This window comes from Ursus arctos, unplaced genomic scaffold (genome assembly GCF_023065955.2).
Source record: "Ursus arctos isolate Adak ecotype North America unplaced genomic scaffold, UrsArc2.0 scaffold_4, whole genome shotgun sequence".
Taxonomy (NCBI): domain Eukaryota; kingdom Metazoa; phylum Chordata; class Mammalia; order Carnivora; family Ursidae; genus Ursus; species Ursus arctos.
This window is the reverse complement of record NW_026623056.1, coordinates 30,482,071-30,499,082: the sequence shown is the minus strand read 5'-3', so window position 1 is coordinate 30,499,082 and position 17,012 is coordinate 30,482,071. Positions and strand designations below refer to the sequence as shown.

General features: G+C 51.8%; 1 protein-coding gene across 3 annotated transcripts in view; it reads right to left on the bottom strand.

The window, feature by feature from the left end:
- The window catches only part of SEMA5B (semaphorin 5B), a 114,795-nt gene that overhangs the window by 38,220 nt on the left and 59,563 nt on the right, over positions 1-17,012 (bottom strand). The gene's annotated exons all lie outside the window — the stretch shown is intronic.

Genomic DNA, 17,012 nt, shown 5'->3' with positions numbered 1-17,012 from the left:
GGAGCTGGGACGAGTGGGTAGCCATTTGTAAAAAGATAAATTTGGATCCATAACCCACACCTTGTACTAGGAAATATTCCAACTAGATACAAGATTTAGGTGTTAAGAATAAAACCATAAAAGTACTAGAAGAAAATGTGGGCAGAATTCTTTATCACCTTGGAATAGAGAGCCATGACTCAAAATCCAGGCTGCTAAAGGAAAGATGGACAAATTTAACTACATAAAACCCCAAACTTCTGCATGACCGCTCTCCCCCAAAACACAAACACCAAGCAAAATCAAAAAGGCAAATGACAAACTGGAAAAAACATTTGCAATACATATCACAGACAGAGGCCTAATATTCCTAACATATAAATAATTCCTGGGGGTCAGGGGGGAAAAGATCAACAACCCTTTAGCAAAATGGGCAAAGAATATAAATACAAACTGGGCTTAAAAATACAAGTGACCCCGGGCGCCTGGGTGGCACAGCGGTTAAGCGTCTGCCTTCGGCTCAGGGCGTGATCCCAGCGTTCTGGAATCAAGTCCCGCATCAGGCTCCTACGCTGAGAGCCTGCTTCTTCCTCTCCCACTCCCCCTGCTTGTGTTCCCTCTCTCGCTGGCTGTCTCTCTCTCTGTCAAATAAATAAATAAAATCCTTAAAAAAAAAATACAAGTGACCCTATTTTCACTCATAATAAGAACAACGCAGGGGTGTCTGGGTGGCTCAGATGGTTAAGCGTCTGCCTTCAGCTCAGGTCATGACCCCGGGGTCCTGAGATTGAGTCCCACTTCAGCCTCCCTGCTCTGTGGGGAGCCTGCTTCTCCCTCTGCCTCTCCCCCCTACTTGTGCTCTCTCTGTCCTTCTTTCTCTCTCAAATGAACGGCTAAAATCTTTTAAAAAATAATAAGAGCAACGCAAATTAAAATTTAGACGGAGGCGAGCACTGTTCACCTACCACTTTGGCAAAAATCCCAGTTAGACGACACTCTTGGCGAGGCTCTGGGGAAGGGGGCACGCCCATCGATACCACGGCGCAGAATGGTACAACCCCCACGGAGAGGAGTCTCGCAAAACAGCAGCGGCGTGTACCCTTCGACCTAATTTCTGGGAGTCTTCACCCATGCTCCTCAAAGCGTGGTCCATGGATCAGTGACCATTCACAGCCTGTGACGGCTTTGTGGTAAGATCAATGTGGAAACTTGAGAGGGAGTGTGTAAAAACCTTTACGGTAATGTGACAGAGTAATTTTTATGTCTACTGGATCTAGTAAAATTTGGGGGCTTGTATTTTTCATAGTTTTTTTTTTCTGTCAATTCACTTCTCCAGTAATTCACTTTTATTGAGTCTTATATAAGTATCCATCTGCGACAGATTGTAAATTGAAATGTAAAACCCGCTCCATCTCCACAGATCGTGGAGAAGCAAAAATAGACTGAAGAGGCACCTGTACATATGCAAAGTGATTTCTGCACAAGAGGCTCCCGGGGGCACTCTTTGAAGTAACAGAAGACAGGGAAACCACCCACTATCCGGCCCCTGGACACCACTCAAAGCAGCTTGGCCTAGATTTGTAATGGAATACTACGCAGCTCCAGAAAAGAATGGGGATTTTTCTCTAGATTTTGGTAGGGAGAAATCTCCAGGTATGTTAAGTGAAAAAACAAAGCAAAACAAAACCCCACAATCCAGAGCAATGTAATAGCATGCAACCTTTTGGGTAAAAAAAAGAGGGTAGAAATAAGATTATGTATTTATATTTGCTTGTATTAGCATTAACATACACTGGAAAAATAAACCCAGACTAATTGTAAAGCAGGTTACCTATGAGTGACAAAATCATGATAGAGGCTTCTCAATATATACTTTTTTATATTATTTTCACTTTTGATTATTAAATATGTTTAATATTACCCATTCGATAAAACATTTAAAGACCTTTTAAAAACTTAGTTCCCTAAAACTTCTCATGTGGGGGAGCACAACCGTTCCTCCAGAGTCTGACTCAGACCCTCTGAATCAGTGCCCACCTCTCTCCTTCCCTGGCCCATCCAGCGTGTCACCAAGCCCTGCTGACACCACATCCCTCACAGGAACCTAACCCACTGAGTGACCTCCTTGGTGTCACTTCCGTCATCTGTGAAATACAAGGTTGAACTAGATCAAGGATCCCGGCTGGAGCTGGGAGCAAATCAGGATCACTTGCACTGGGGGTGCGGTCCTGGGGCTGGCGGGTGAGTGATCCCAGAGGTGATTCTGACAAATCTCTGCAGGGACTAGAGGCCCTTGGGGGTCCTTCCTACTCTAAGACCCTTTGCTCCTAACCCGTCGTCTCTCTTCCCTTCCTATCGCCGTTACCTTACTCCAGGTCTAGAAAATGAGAGCAGGATGCTTTTCTTCCTGCCTGTTTCCTCACACACATGTGAGATAGGCTAACACCTGTCATTCAAGGAAAGGAAATCCCCCGGTGACTCTGCGGACTGTGCACCTGGCAGAGCCCCCTTCGCCCTTACCCTGTCCCGTCCTGCATCCCATGGGGCATTGGTCCCTAGAGCACCTCCTCGGTCCCCTCAGCCTCCGGTCCAAAGGTGGAACTCTCTGTTCCTCCCCAGGAGAGCTTGGCCATCCCTCTCAGTAGAAGCCTGGAAACCTGCCGGGAGGGAGGCTGGGCCCAGGCATACCCCCTGCAGTGATTTTCACATGGCCGCTCACATGGTGTTATTCCTGAGACCTAAACTGGGTCTTTCCTGCTGTGTAGGGTTGGCACTGCTATGGAATTTCCTCTTGCCCTTTGACACTTGTTGATGCTTTCTATTTGTCCCTCTACTCTGTCCCCTCCTCCCTGCTCAGTGGCTGGACTGCAACAGGGCCCTCCTTCCCTCTGTTCGGCCAATGGGGGCACTGGCAGAGATGGGAGGAAGGAGGGAGAAAGGAGGCAGCAGGGTGAGCGGCTGCCTCCCCCCTCCCCCACCCCCCAAAAGTCAGAGTCAAGCCCCTGGTTTCAACAATCGCTGGCTCCCCCCCCCTTTGCCTGAGGGTGCTGTCACGTCCTGATTATCAGCCGCAGGGCAGAGCCCAGTGAGCAGTCCCATATGGTCCCCAAACCCCTTCCCAGACCTTCATAAATAGTTCGTTTATTAAACTGCCCTCCCATTGCCCAATTTGAGCGTGCCATCTGTTTCCTGGGGGGACCCCGACTGATATAACATCTCATGGGTGATATTCGACACATAGGCAAATATCATCTTCTTAGACCTTAGCCGGGGCTTTGCCTCCATCAGCCCCTCACCTAAGGTGGTATGGCAACCACCCTCCCCTCATTTTCCCCAACCCTCCCCTGGCCCCATCCTTTAAGGCCCCAGGCCTTAAAGCCCCTAATTTCCACAGCAGAAGTTGCCCTCACATTATGGTTTTTACGTAAATACGACCTCCAAGTTCCTCCTGAATCAGTAATTACTCGATTACTATCACCTGGTCCACCTGGGCCCCAGCCCAGCCCAGCACGTCTGCTGTTGGAGAGAAGGGAAGGGAACGCAGCGCGGGAACGGGCGCAGGGGAGGGCTGGGGGCGGGACTCCAGATCAGCTCCACCCAGGTGAGGGAGGAGGAAGAGGAAGAGACAGCCATGCACACTGCACACAGACCAGACAGCGCCCCGGAGAGGGACAGACTGAATGCTAATCAGGGACGAGACAGGCAAAGCCTTTATTCCGGTGAGCATTCCAAGCCTTAGGAATGCAAGTGTGGGCCAAGGTGCCGACTTCAGGGATCCCACGGGGACACATGCACAGGCCCCTTTTGCCATCACCTTCAAGGGCCTCCTCTGCCCTTGGTAAGGAAGCCAGGAGACCCTAAGAGGGGTGTAAAGGAGGGACAGAAGGAGCAGGGCGGCGAGGAATGGGGTCAGAGTGTAGGGTGCTGATGGTCAGGGCAGAGCCCGATAAGCCAGGGCTTGCAGCTTTGCAAATGTCAGCCAAAGTCAAGGGTGCCATCCTGAATAAAGAAGAGTGGTCAATCCCCACATCACTGAGCACTACAGGATTGGTCTTTGTGAGCAGAGTGCTAGACACTAGTGTGTGCGTGTGTGTGGGGGGGTGAATTTCCAACTCCTGAGAATCCCCCTTCTTTGGAAAATTATCTCCCCTCCATCCACAGGTCAAAGGGGTAGGCTCCCCCCCCCCCAGCCTTACATACAGCTACCCCCACCCCACGATAGCCACTTGCACTGAGGATAGTCATGAGGTCAAAACAGACCGATCAGATGTTCTCCTGTGGCAATTTGGGTGTATAACCCCCATCTCACCCCAGGGTCAAATCAGTCTTTTTGGAGGACACTGAGATGAGCAACATGGGCCCCATGGGATGGCCATCTTCTACCTGTCCTGTGGGCTGCGGAGGGGAGCCGATGAGATGGCTGTCTGAAGACAGACAGCTGTGACAGGAGACAGACAGCAGAGACTCTCTGGTCTGCTAACAGACTTCCGGTTCCCAATTCCAGCCCTTTCCTGAGGTCTGACTACTTCCTACTTCCATGAGCCACGAGCCTACTTCCCCGATCCTTGCAATAAAATCTTCCATTTTGCTTAAGCCAGCCGGAGTCGTGTCAGACCGGAAGTCGCCTCACACTACTGACTCCTCGCGTGCACACTCACCTCCTCCTTCCTAAAGGAGCCTCTGCACCGGTGGGTGTTGGGGGGCAAGGTGCCCTGCTCAAAGCCTCTCCTAGTGGACCAGACCAGACAGGGATGGCCCATGCGATGCATGAGGAAGTCCTTAGTGGGGCCTGCGGGGGAGCACTCGAGGACGGTTTCCTTCTCCCTGCGTGGCCTACAGCTGGGATGGACAGGGCTACATTGACCTCCCGGAGCTGCATGATACGGATCGTGGTGCAGAAGGGTAGGTGGGACCTGGGAGGTTGACAGAATCAGTCGGCTCCAGTCTGCCCACCTCCAGACTTCGTGCCGTGATGTTCGCCCATCACACTTTTGTGCCTGTTTTCTTGTCTGTGAAATGGGGAGACTAGTGACACCAACCTCGGACAGGTGGTGTGAAGATTGAATGAGGCTTAGAACAGCACCTGCCCCGGTCACTTGGGTGGCACAGTTGGTTCAGTGTCTGACTCTTGATTTTGGCTCAGGTCCCGATCTCAGGGTTGTGGGATCGAGTCCCACATCAGGCTCGGCCTTGGGCATGAAGCCTGCTGAAGATTCTCTCTCTGCCCCTTCCAACCCTCCAAAAGGACTACACCTGCCCTAAAGTACACAGTATAGGGGTTGGCTATTATTATTGTTGTTGTTGTTATCGAATAACTCACTCCCCATCTATTTAAGCCCTTGTTCTTCAGGTCTCAGTTATCGCCAGCCAAGCACCATTCCTATCCCATACAGTTCGGGTTTTCATTCCTAGAACCAAATATGCCTCAGACAAACAGGAATTGCTATTTCTAGTATGTTTGTCTGAACTGACATTAAAATAATCTGGGAATTTCTCCACGGGCAGCGCATAGCAGAGGCCCCCCGATCTTCCTGAGGGCTGTAGTCCTGAGCTCAGGAGGCCACCAGGCCTGTGGAGATCTGCGTTTTGTCACCTGTACAATGGGGCTAATAGTTCCCTGCCTGAGAACTAAGTCTGGCACACAGTAGGCCCTTTATGAAATCCACTCGGATAAATGTATTCGTATACATAAAACACTCACTAGTTACTGAAATGTCTTCCAAGGGTCATCCATTCATTCGTTCATACAACACTTCCCTGAGCATTTTGTGAACACCTACTATGTGCGGGTGCCTGTATAGACAGGGGAAGTAGGGGGCGGGGAGCACCCCTTGACAAAAGTATGGTCCCTGCCTTCAAGGAGCTTACAGTATAGTAGAGGAGAGGAGACTGTTCTCCAAGGAGCAAGACATCACCAGACAGACACAGTGGCCTGGGGCCTGGGGTCGGACAGGTAAGGGGGCACAGAAAGCCTGCACTTCGTCCTGTCCCGGAGCCACTTGTCACTGGCACTGTGGCAGGGTTGCTGAGGACTGAGGAAAAGGGAGCCGTAGCACCAGCCGACTCTTGCTATTTTGGGAAACCGTCAGTGATAAGGAAAGCATTTTCCCAAATCATTGGCCAGAGCTTCTATCGCCTTCTCTCCCGCTGCTGCCCCAATTCCCTGCGGTCCTCAATATGGGGTCACTCCTAATGATGCTGGGAGGCGTGTGATGCGTGTGCTTGTATGTGAGAGAGAACGCACACCCACACAGGCACCCCCTTGAGGACTCCTCGCCTTCCATGGGACTTCTCCAGGGCTCATTTTCCCAGCACAGACAGTGGGAGGAGGATTAGCGGCAACTGGGGGAGGGGATGAGATTGCTGAGCGTGAGGGAAGGAAAGCAAGGGAAGGGCAGAGGGCCAGGGCCGGAGTTGCTGGAAGGCCCGGTTACAGAAGGACTTTTGCTCTTCTCTTTGGGGCAAAGGATGAGGGAGGCAGGGGTGGAGTGTGTGTGTGGGGGGGGGGGGAAGAGAGAGCGTGCACTGAATCCCCCCATAGAGCCCAAGCCCACTGCTTGCTGGACAGTTCACGGCCCAGACCCTCCTGCGGTGCGGAGAAGCTGAATTCCACACTGGACACCATCTTCGTCACCAAGCCATTCAGTACGGGGACGAACAAAGGGGACCCAGTGTCCTGCAAGCAACGGTCCTACAAAGGAGATGGAGGCCTGAGTGGAAGAGGAGCAGGAAGCAGATTATGACGGGGCTCTGCAGACAGGTGCAAGGTGCCCCGGGAAAGGGAAGAGAGAGGAATGCCAGGGGCTGGAGGTCTTAGATGCATCCTGTAGAAGGGAGAGCTCCCTGAAGGAAGGAAGGGGGGAGCTTCCCTGGCCATCAGGGGCAAACAGCATTCTAGAATGACGGAATGGCTAAGAGCACTTGGCCCTGGACCATTCTCACATAATCTAGCAAGGCTGGAGAACCGGGCAGAGGGAACTGAATCTGGAGAGGAAGACTGAGGCCAAATCATGGTGAGACCTTAACGAAAACCTAAAGCATAGGAAGGTTTCCTTCTGCTGAGAAGGAGGACTAGATGGTGGTTGGGGCAGCGGAAGGATGTGGTCAGATCTGTGCTTTGCAAAGTCGGGGGGCAGTGGGCAGCAAGAACAATGGGTTAGAGCAGTCACGGGTCTGCAGGGCAGCTCAGAGAAGTGGGTGCCTCTTGCTCCAAGAGACGCCAGCCCCACACCTGGAGCACAGAGGACCTTGGCCCCCACTTGCACCCTGCAGAGGATACCCCAGCTCAACTGTAGGTGGTGGCCCTGGACAGAAGCAGGGAGGGACTGGGCGACCAGGTGGGAGAGGGTGTGTCCCAGAGCGGAATCAGCGCAGCAGTGGAGACCACTCGAATTGCTGCTGCCGGGGATCGTCTCCAGAGAGACCGGGTGTCATCGGAAAGGAAAAGACAACCTGTGACCCGAAGGATCATCAATCAAAATCGAAATAAACATGGCTGCTGTGTACTGAGAAGTGCCAGGTACTGTGCTAAGCCCTTTCCCTACAAGACCTCATGGCCACTTGGCAAGATCGCTGAGAGATGCCCTTATGATCATCATTCGAAGATCACCCTTCACAGTTGATAGGAGGAAAAGGAGGTTAGCAAGGCTGAGAACCATGCCCAAGGTCCTAGTGCCAGTTAGTAAGAGAGTCGGGATTCGAACCCAAGACTGTCTGCTGCAGAAGCCCACGCTCTGGACCACTACACACACCCCATCCTCCCTCGAGGAGACCAGGTCCCAGCCCTCCTGGCACCTTCCAGAGCCCTAACTCCACACACTCTCCAAGCAGCCTTCAGAGTTTAATTTGGTTTCCTGAGTTGGCTTCCCAACCAAAGAGAGCTCTTTCTGGCTATAAATTATTAAATTGACTTCCTGCTGCAAATCAGTCTCCTGTGAGTTTGGGCTGTGGGAGCCAGTTTTCCAGGTCCTGAGTGGCTATGGATGGAGAAGGAAATTCCAGAGGTTGCTGACAGACAGGGCAGAGTTCAGACCCCAGCCAGAGTGCTGACAGCCACAGCCCACCCGCAAGCAGCGTGGGTACAGCCAGGGGCCAGGCTGGGTGGGAGAGAATGAGACGTTTCTTTTTGTCCCCACCTCATGCTCAGCCCAGGAGCCCTTGAGGACCTTTCAGGAAGGGTGCACCACTGGTCCTCCTTCCCGGCCCCTCCCTTCTTGCCGACATTCAAAATCTCCACTTGGCTGCCTGCCTGGGAAAGAGGGAGAGAAAGAGAAGGAAAGAAAAGAAGAGGAAACAGGGGGAAACCAAGAGCAGGAAAGAATGCATTCTGTCTGCGGTTTGGTAAGGAGGGGAAGGCGTGGGGGCACCCCTCACTCCCCCACCGGGGCCACCAATGCCATCTTCCCACCCACCCATCACTCACCACTTGGGGGGCAAAGCTTAGCCAAGTTCAGCACAAAGATAAAATTGAGATGCAGATTCCTTCCCATTGCCCTGAATAGAGCAGATTGGATACGGGTTTTCCTCTTTTCTTCCCATTTAGACCATCTGGGCCACTGGGGCCCAGAGGGAAGGTTGGGACCAGGTGGGGGAGGGACAGAGGCTCAGAAAGGCTTCCCAGCACGTTTCAGCTCTGGAACCTGGGGAGTGAGCACCCCCATCCTCCTTCCCAGGACCAAGTTCATTCCCCGCCTTTGCAAGGTGCTCTCTGCTCTCTGGCCAGGACAGGTCCTGGCTGGGTTCTCCTCTCCCCTGTCTATTCCTAGCAAATTTCAGACCATGCATTTGCCCCATCAGTGATGGGCATTCCTTCTTGCGGTCCCACCCACATCTCCCCCCAACTGCAGTGAAACCCAGGGGGAAGATAAAAGGGAAAAGGTGACCACACAAAGTTGAACGGAAAGCGCTCGTGAAGATCATTTAGAACCCTATATTTTATAGATGAGAAAACTGAGGCCTTGATGGAAAGTATCTAGCTCAAGATTGGGCAGGGAGGTGGTGGGAGAACCAAGACTAAATAAATAACAACAACCACAGCAACAACAGAGATCATATTATCATATGTCAGGTGGTAGTCTATGCTCATTATGCCATTTAATCCACACAATAACCCCATTGAGGCACATACTATTATCACACCCATTTCATGGATGGGGAAACTGAGGCGCAGACCAGTTAAGGAGCTTGCATAAAGTCAAACGGGTAGCCAGATCCAGGCAGCCAGGCTCCAGAGCCTGCCCACTGCACAATCACAGTGCACCACGCAGGAAAACGGCTTATTTGACAGAGCGTCGTGAACCTCTCACCAGCGCTCAGGCTGCTCCGGTGATCTTTTGCAAACGAGAGCCCTCTAACGCATGGTCCACAGTCGTTCTGTCTTTACAGTCCTGGAGCCTGGGCTTGCTCCCGTGAACAAAGTCTGTCCACACAAGGTAAGAACTGAAAACAAAAATACAATAGGAATGTTCACATCGCTTGGGAAAGCAAGCAAGCATGGACCTCATGAGGGCAACTTGGTAGGAGACAGCACAGGAGTGGAGGAAGAGGGACCAAAGGCAGGCGGAGAGAACCGGCGTGGGAGGGGGTGCATGGGTTAGACCCGCATGCTGCCTCACAGTCGCAGAGCAGCTCAAGTGCAGTAAGGTGAACGAATGCCTGGTTCACGCCTTGCACAGAGAAGTATATGAATGGTGATGGTGGTCCCGCTAAGGCGGTATGACAATGCGTAGGGATACCCCCCAAACATTCTGTAATATTGTATTGTTTTTGCAAGGGAAAGGAAAACAAAGAAGACTTGCCTACTTTAATTGCTGGAATTAAATGCTAAGGATGTTGCCAAACACACTTCGAGCTTATCTATTCATTAGAGCGGCCTCCTTTTTCTCCTCCCCATGGGCAAGCTCTCTCCGTGGCAACATTCCGCTATCAGATATTCAGTTGCTGTATAAAATGAAAACTGCATTTGAAAACATGCCTACAGCTCAAAAATAGAAGGCAAGTCCCGCTAAAGGCCTGGGCTTCCTTGGGGTTTCAATGACAGATTCGCTGGCTCGATAGAAACCTTTGCAAAGGAGGGCCCATTTCCACCCACGCTCCCGAGCATGGCTCCTCCACACCCAGAGAGCCAGTGCTCCTAGAGACATGGGGGTGCCGACGGCTGCAGAGCCGTGCGAGTGTACTGAATGCCACGGGCCTGCACACTGCGAACTGGCTGAAGTGGCTTCGTGGGAATGTAGAATGGTGCAGCTGCTGTGGAAAACAGCACGCTGGCTCCTCCGTAAATCAAAAGCAGAATCACCGTCTGATCTAGCAATTCCAGTCTGGGTGTACACCCCAAAGACTGAAAGCAGGGACTCGAAAAGGTATTGGTACACCCGTGTTCGCAGCAGCATTATTCACAACAGCCAAAAGGGGGAGGCAACCTAAGTGCCCACTGGCAGACGGATGGTAAACTAAATGTGGCACAGACATACAGTGGAATGAGTCAGCCTAAAAAGGAAGGGGATTTGGACACCTGCTGCAGCATGGATAAACTCTGAGGACCTTATGCGGAATTACAATAGAACCAGACACAAAAGGACAAACCGCATATGATTTCACTCCCACGAGGTACCTGGAATGGCCAAATTCATAGACATAGAAAGTAGAGCAGTGGTTGCCAGGAGCCAGGGAGAGGGGAGAATGGGGGGTTGCTAGTTAAAGGGTACAGAGTTTCAGTGTGCAAGAGGAAAGCATTCTGGGGACGGATGGCGGTCAAGTTTGCACAGCAATGTGAAAGTACCAGCGCTACTGAGCCATACGCTTCAAAATGGCTAAGATGGTACATTTTATCTTCTCTGTATGTGACTGCAATAAAAAAAAAAAAAAAAAAAAGCTCCTAAAATCCACCAGGCTGAGGAGGGCCAGAAGATCTCAGGAGGTGTGCTACGGACCCTCCCAAATGATCAGGTCTTCTCTCTGCTCTCCCCTCAGCGTGGGCCCACTGCCAGCCCCTCCCTCTTTCTCCCGCAGGGCACCCTGACCCCTGACCTGAGCCAAGCGAGCCCCATCCTGTCCACCCACACCTTGGCTATGTGGCTGGGACGCCGATGGCTCAGGGTTGAGGTGTGGGCAGCAGGAGAGGGAGGGGAGCCACAGGGCATCCAAGAGAGGCAGCCCCCGGAACAAGCTGAAATCACTCAGTGAGAGGGGAGAATTTCGGGTGAGTCCATGAACACAGGGTGAAAGAGGCAAAAGAGATGAGGTTAGGATTGCGGCCAGACTTCCCAACAGACCGTGGGGTTGCCACCATATCCAATTCCTGTTGCTGCTGTACCCAACCAATGACCACAGACCGAGTGGCCTCAGACAACACATTCATTCCCTTACGGTGCTACGGGTTACAAGTCCGACATGGGGTTCGATGGGCTAAAATCAAGGTGTCGGCAGGGCTGTATTCCTTTCCAGAGGCTCCAGGGGCAAACCCATTTCCTTGCTTTTTCTAGCTTCTAGAGGCTGCCCATATTCCTTCCATCTTCAGAGCAGCTCAAGTGAAGTACCACCTCCCTCCAGCCATTCTTCCATACTTACCTTCCCTCTGTCACAGCTGGGAAGAAGTCTCTGCTTTGAGGGACCCTTGTGATTCCAATGGGCCCACCCAGGTAATCCAGGACCATCTTCCCACCTCAAGGTCCTTAGCCATATCACATCTGCAATGTCCCTTCTGGTAACATACTCGCAGGTTCCAGGGATAAGGACATGTGCATCTTTGGTGGCCATTATTCTGCCTACCACACCCATCATACGTACTCTCTCCCAATTGTTCACACGTGGCAAACATTTCTGACACCCAGAGACGCATCTGTGACTGAAATTTGAAAGAAGGAAGAGCAGCAGCCAGTAAAAGGTCACTGGGGTGAGTCAGGGCCACACAGTCTGGGGGCCGGGGGTGGGGGAGAGGCTATTGCTGAGGGAATGGTCAGGGGGCGTGAGGTGAGAGCCCGAGGGGGTGCGGAGAGAGGACTAAAGATGGGGGGACAGCACGCACAGGGAGGGGGAACAATGTGTGTCCCATGGGAAAGAAGACAGTCACAAAATGCAAAGAGGAGATCACGGGAAAGGCCTTCCAGGTGAACCGCATTTCAGACAAAGAAATTCTTGCATATTGGCACAAAAGTTCTACCAAAGGCCGATTATTATTCACTTCCCAAAAGGATTTTCCAACGTGTTCTTCCAGTAATGAGTTCCACTGTGTTCTTAAAATAGGATTTACACCCAATTTTTCAGTAACACATAAAGGCATGCTTGTAAATCTATTGAAATGAAGTGAGACCAGTAACATCTGCTGCCTTCTATGCTGGGGTGTCAGAGCGAGCGGGAAGGAACCTCTGCCGGGGGGGTGGGGGGGGCTCAGACTCCAGCCCGGGCCCCGCTGAAAGCCACCCGCCTCATCCTCGTGACAGGCTGCCCTCCTTCCACACGTACAAACCAACGGAGAGAGGTGAGAGGAAGGAAGGCCACAGGCTGGGACTGGCCCCAGGCCTCTCTGGCTCCATAGCCCTGGGCCTTCTGCCTTTCCTTAGAGAGGAGAGATTTTTCGGGGTGGCAAGGAGTCATACGTCGGTGTCGGTTACAGAAGCCACATCCCTCCTCACATGCACAAGGCACTCAGCCGCTGCTTACCGACTGGGTCATTTCTGGGATGATACTGAAACTTTCCATGAGGGACAAAGCCTTTCCTTCGAAAGTGATCAGAGAAAAGACTCTGGATGGCCTGAAAAACTGCCATGATGTAAATGGTTGATTTCACGTGTCTTTGGGGAGCCAGCAAACACAGGGCACCCGAAGGAACAAGGGTTTTAGCCCCATTTCCCTCCCTGGGGCCATAGAGCTTACTGGAAATAGCCCTCGGGCTTCAAAGCAAATAACACAGAGGAAGGTGCCATCAAAATCTTGGACACCACACCGACTTCTTTGTCGTTACACTGTCCAGTTTCCTCCCAACCCTTATGTTGGCCCTAACTTTCATTTCTAGCTCTTTCTCCCAGACATGCGGTTCTCCAAGTTTCTATTCTCAATTCCCTCTTCTCTCACTCTGACTGCTCCCAGGGTGGTCTCGGCCCCTGCCCCCTCCTCCCAAGGCTCCCACTTGCACCCCAGCTCTGTCAGCTCCCCAGATCTCAGCCCCTCTCTTCGAACTCCAACCACATGGCCATCTCCACATCAGGTCACACAGACGTGTCTACTGCAGCCTGCCCCAAATTTATATGCCACTGTCTCCCTTAACCTGCTCCTCTCATGTCCCCCATTTCTGTCAATGGAACTACAATCCCCCCAGGTATCCTGACTCACATCTCAGCATTCCCACACGCCCCCCCCCCCCCCATCCAACCCATCGTCAAGTCCTGGCGCTTGTTCCTCTGCAGTGGATCCCAAACCCGGAAGTCCTCAGGGGCAGCAGGGACCCCGAGCTGGGTGGATAGGGACGGGGCAGTGGAGGATGGGAAGGCACGTACCTCATCTAGACAGGACAGCTGCAACTCAGCTCCCTCTTCTCCAGCTGACTGGTGCCTTCTCAGAACACGGCCCTGATCTGTCTATTTTTAAAGACAGTCTATACATCTGGATTTATGTGAAATTCCCTTATTGTTTAAATGTTGGCAATTACTTGCATTTTTTGAAATCCCTATGTGCATTAAACAAAACACGTGTTTGTGACCTCAGGGCTCCAGCCTCTTTCCCACTATTCCTCCTCTCCATTCCCAATGCCACTATCCCAGCATGTCCGCACTCCCCTCCTGGACAGGGGAACCACTTCCTCAGGGTCCCCCTGGGCCACTTTTTCCATCTTCCCTCTGCTGGTCTCAGCCCCCCTGCACCAATGTTGGGCTTTCCAGGTTTATAGAGGGTAGTGAGGGTGAAGGAGACAGATAAGAGAAGGCTGATGCCACTCAGGGTAACAGAGCCATTAATTAACAGAGTTAAACATCTGCTGTTTAATTAACACTTTCCCTCCTCTCTCATCCTCCCTCCCATTTTCCTTTCTCAAGGGGGCTTCAGGGTGGGTAAAAAGTAAAGCGGAAAGCAGGAGGGCAGAAGGCAGACATGGGGAATGGGATGGGAGGTTGTGGCTGGCAGTGGGGCAGGGGAGGGGAGAGGCAGGGAGGGTCCCTGTGTGCAGAAGGGGAAGAGAACAGGCTAGGAAGAAGTGGGTTTATGATTCAGCAGGAGGGACTCAGATCAGTCCACAAATTTCTTTGGCAGGGCTAGGGGCAGAAGCTCAGTGCCTAGGATTGTACAAGGAAGTCCACAGCTCTTCCTGCGGCAACACCAGTGGTTGCCTCCCTCACGTTCATTCCCCCACCACCTTCAATAAGACTCCCATGATGCAGAGCAGCAATGCCCCAGCCCCAGGTGAGATGCTTTCCCAACTTTCACGCAGTTAGGGGTGGCTCTGTGCATAGTTCCAGCCAATGGGAAATACACAGAAGTCAGCTACAGATTCTGGGAAAGTGCTGCTTTCCTTATAAGAGAATAGAATCAGCTGGCACCAACCCCTTCTGTCCCACAAACCTTCCTTGGTGATTTCCTTGAACGTGATGTCTTGAGCAATGGCAGCCATTTTGGCACTACGAGAGACAGGCCGAGAGGATTACAACATATCCTGAGGCTGTTGAGCCAGTGAGTAAAGGCCAACAGCTACAGTCACCTCTAACCACCTTTGAGTGGTTAAATACGTCCTTATGTTTAAAGTTATTCTGGTGGTGTTTTTTGTTACCTGCACCAAAAGCATTCCCAGGTGACACACTTGCTCCTCCAAAACCTCTTTTCTCTAGGGAGGTAACAAACTGATCACGGGCTTATTTAGAGGTGAGTGAAGTCAAGAACACACACTGCTGTTCAGAGCATTTCCCAGCCTGGACTGCTCAGGACCCGGGATTAGGGACTGGAAAGATGACAGCAGTGTGGGCCATGTCTGCATTAGATGGTGAGCTTGGGGCACAGCCCCCTCCACACTGCCTCCCCAGAGCCAAGCCCAGAGCCTGCCATGTAGTGGGAACTCAGCTGACACGCACATGTTGTGTGAATGAATGGATGAACGGACGGATGTGCCACTGCTTGGCACAGGTCTCCCAGTGAGAACCAGCTGGCAGGAAGGGATTATTTAGCAGTTAGCTTGAATCTAGCTCATTCAAGACCCACCCTTCTCCCAGGCCAGCCTGGAACACCTCTCCCCTTCAGAAGACCCCCCGCATCCAGTTCCTATGATGCCCACCTATCCTCTTAGTTGGCATTTGATCCAACCTTCCTGTTTGTTATACATCTGGCTCCCTGGTTAGACTGAAAGCCCCTTGGGCAGATGCCACAATCTTTTTAAAGTCCCCAGACACTACCAGTGTCTTGAACACTGAAGACAGTTGATATTTTCATTTGAGGTTGGAGGGGGGCTAAGAGGTTGATGATTTAAAGAGTTCTTTTTAGGAAAGAGCTCTCCTAAAAAGAATAGTCTCCAGATGTCTGTAGTACTACCTGAAATTTTACTGTTAGAAATGGACTACTTTGCCTAGCTGAGTCGCCTTAAGTAAAACACTTCACCGCTCAGAGCAACAGCCGGTGCAATGGGAACAACAACGACAACAGCAACAACAACAATAACAAAAGCTGTTTCACAGTGTCCTTTTGAGAATCAAGTTAGCATGAAATTTCATTGTAGAGAATATTTATTAAAATAAGACTTTACATGTGATTAGTCTTGGAAGAATTATCCCAATAATTATTCACTTTTGTGTATAATCTTATAGACTTTAGGATAGAGAAGACTGAGACTTCCTGAGACTTCCCCCTTCCCAATCACCCCACAAATGACCTCTATATGGTCTTCGGAAACACATGAGAAACTTCTTGAGTTTAATTAATGTGGCTTTTCACAGGCGAGAAAGAGGAGAGGACAAATGTGGGGTTGGAATAGCTGTGTAGCAGGTGCTATTGGCACCCTGCCCAGACCCCCATTCCTGGGCCAGAGTACCCATCCCCCACCCCCCAGCAACCTTCTTGAGAGGCTGGCCCTGAGCCCAGGGCAGTGTCCTCCTGGAGTTATGTCTGGGAGACTAGTGGGCAATCACAACTGATGCCGAAGTATAAAAGCCCAGCCCCCGGTCTTGGGTGGACCAACTCCCGTTGTGTAATTCATGCCCCCGAGCTCCCAGTGGGATCAGCAGGCTTCCCCGGAGAGCACATCTGCACCTGGTTGTCCTCTGCTCCGTCCCGTTTCCCTCATACCCTCGCAGGTGCTGCGGAAGGGCTCGCGCGCTAACCCCTTGCACAGGAATCCCACCCAGCTCAGGCTCTGCTTCTCAGGAATCTGCCCCAAAACGAGCCCTTAAGAGGCTTTGCAGAGGAGGTCTGACAACGAGCTAGGGGAAGGAGTGCACCGGGGTCAAGACGAAACTGCACAAACCATTTGGCCTGGGCTCTTCCCCTCACCGCGTTTGCAAGACAAAGCGTGGGCCAGGCCCAGCCCTCAATCCCCCTCAGGGCTGGAACATTGACCAGAGCTGGTGTCTGCACCGTCAACCTCCAAGCTGTCCTGCTCTCCTCCACACCTCCCTCCCTCCAAGGAAATGTGTGAATCCTCTCCAAGGCCCCACAACGTTTTCCTGGAAAGCTATAAAGCCAAACATCAATTGGTCTCCATGTCACCCGATTGTGAGGATGGGCCCCCAGGAACGTTTAGGCTCACAGACTCAAAGGGACTCGGGCAGAAAGAGCCTTGGGGGACAGTGTAACTCCCCTTGGCAGTTTAATCTGGATTATCCTTCTGCATCCATGCTCTCCCCACCCATTATAATTGTGATAATTATGGGCTGCTTTAGTCTTCACTAAGCCATTTACACAGCTGGACAGAATCAGAAATGCATGGATGCTAATCCCCCACTCCAGGCCCTTTTTTCAGGGCTGGTCTCCCCAGAAGCAATGAACCTGAGTCAGAAGCAACAGTGATCCTGGGGTGATCTAGTGGTGGGGTGGGGGATGAAAGGGCCAGAGGGTTCCAGCCC